Below are 2,137 nucleotides of genomic sequence, written 5' to 3'. Positions count from 1 at the left end.
TTTTTTTCTTTTTCCGGACAGTCTCTCGTTGTGTGTTTTTCATATTTGTAGCAGGAGAAGCAAGTTTGCAGACTGATGAATGTCTCCTTCTTTATTTGATGTGGTGTGACTGACATGTTGAATATTAGAAAGCCCTGTTGTAAAACTTTCTCAGCCATTGACACTTCTTCAAACATGAGTATAGTCCTTTATCTTAATGACTTCTTCAATCTTCATCCACCTATTTTGGCGTTCCAGTTCTTCTTTCAGGTCTTCCTCCCGATCTCTTGATCGACTTGACGAACAAAAACTGATCTTTTTGCTTTTTGTTCTGGTGGTATGACAACAATAAGGCCTTCATTGTAAAATATATCTCTTGCTTCTTTTGAAAGGATTTTATCTGAATCAAAGTCATCTTTACAGATTACTTTAAAACCTTCATTGGTGCTGAATATTCTAGTTAGTGGGACTTGCAGTTTGTTGTAAGTGATTTCTGCCACTTTTCCCCTTCCAATAGAGTGTCCCTTATCTCTATGTTTTATTCTAATGCTAGTTGTCATCTTCTTTGATTACATCTAACTTACCTATAACACAGGGCTCCTGCCTGGGAGCAGGGACTCTCTTGGATTTGCTGCCGGCTCTGCACCCAGGTTTACTCGTGACTATAGTAATATCTAAAAAGCTGCCACTCTGCAGACCCTGGACAAGGGGTGCCCCACTATCATGGGGTTCCTCAAGGGATCGATAAGTTCCCGCCTCCCGTTCAAAGAACGGAGTGCATGAGAGGGATGAAAAAAGGAAAGAAGAGGACTTAGAGAGTAGAAACAGCCTACCTACCACGCCACGTTCGGTCAGCCAATCAGAGCACCGCAGTAAACGTGCATGTATCACGCCACCGTGGGGCACCACTGATTGGCCAATCCAGGACGTAGACGCACGGGTAGTAGTCAAAATTTGGGTAGGCCAAATATTTGTTTTTTCCAAAGTTGGAATTTCCCGTACAATCTGTGATGGTAATTACACCGTCAATATGTTGAGTAAGTACAATCACTAGGATTGAGTGTCTTATCACAACAAAGTTGAGACCTCAAACATGCAGCAAAAGAATCAGGTCTTCGTAGCCTGTGTCTATTTTACTAGGCTAGCATACCTGGGTTAAAGCAAACTCCCTTGCCAATACAAGAAGGAAGAGGATTTCTTATAGTCTAATAAAATCTATATCATGACCAAATACAGCATCTAACATTAGGGGGTCTGGCGCAGCCCCGGTTAGCAACTAACCATTTGATTGTACGGTTCTCTGAGAATATATAAATTATCCATTTTGATTGCATTATCCCAGGTTAAGGGGGGTTGTGGTTCCATACTACCAGATTTATTAAAAACTTTACGTCAGGCTAAACAGTTTAGGCTAGATAGTGGTGGCTGCTTGATTATTTCTTTGTCTCTTATTGACTTCGGTGGCTAACCCTCTATAAAAATTGAGGACACCAATAGACTTTGCATCACAAGCGGGTTAAAATAGACACTTTTATAGAATGGAGGATTTTGCCATCGAGCGTGACGAACCCTCCGGCGAAAGCGGTAGTGTGGTTAGGTTAGTGTCTGTAGTGGTTGGTTAGTTGCCTGGTAGCTATTATTATTCTTTCCTATAAAATTTAAGGTCCCCCGTTAGACTTTACCACGGTCAGGCTAAAACAGTTTAGGCTGCTTGGATTATTTTTTGTCTCTATTGGTTCCCCCGGGTGGCTAACCTTCATAAAATTTGAGGACACCAATAGAGATCTTTGTACTAAGGTTAGGTTAAACAGACACTTTTGTTGTAATGGAGGATTTCGCCATCGGGGAGCGTGACGAAACCTCCGGCGAAAGTAGTGGTTAGGTTAGGCGGCCCGGTAGTGGTTGGTTAGTTGCCTGTATTATTATTATTATATAAAATTTAAGGTCCCCCGTTAGACTTTACCACGGTCAGGCTAAACAGTTTAGGCTGCTTGGATTATTTCCTTGTCTCTTATTGACTTCGGGTGGCTAACCTCTATAAAATTGAGGACACCAATAGACTTTGTACTAAGGTTAGGTTAAACAGACACTTTTGCTGTAATGGAGGATTTCGCCATCGGGGAGCGTGACGAAACCTCCGGCGAAGGTAGTGGTTAGG

The sequence above is a fragment of the Homarus americanus genome, unplaced genomic scaffold (assembly GCF_018991925.1).
Source record: "Homarus americanus isolate GMGI-L3 unplaced genomic scaffold, GMGI_Hamer_2.0 scaffold11231, whole genome shotgun sequence".
NCBI lineage: Eukaryota > Metazoa > Arthropoda > Malacostraca > Decapoda > Nephropidae > Homarus > Homarus americanus.
Note: the sequence above shows the minus strand (reverse complement) of the source record.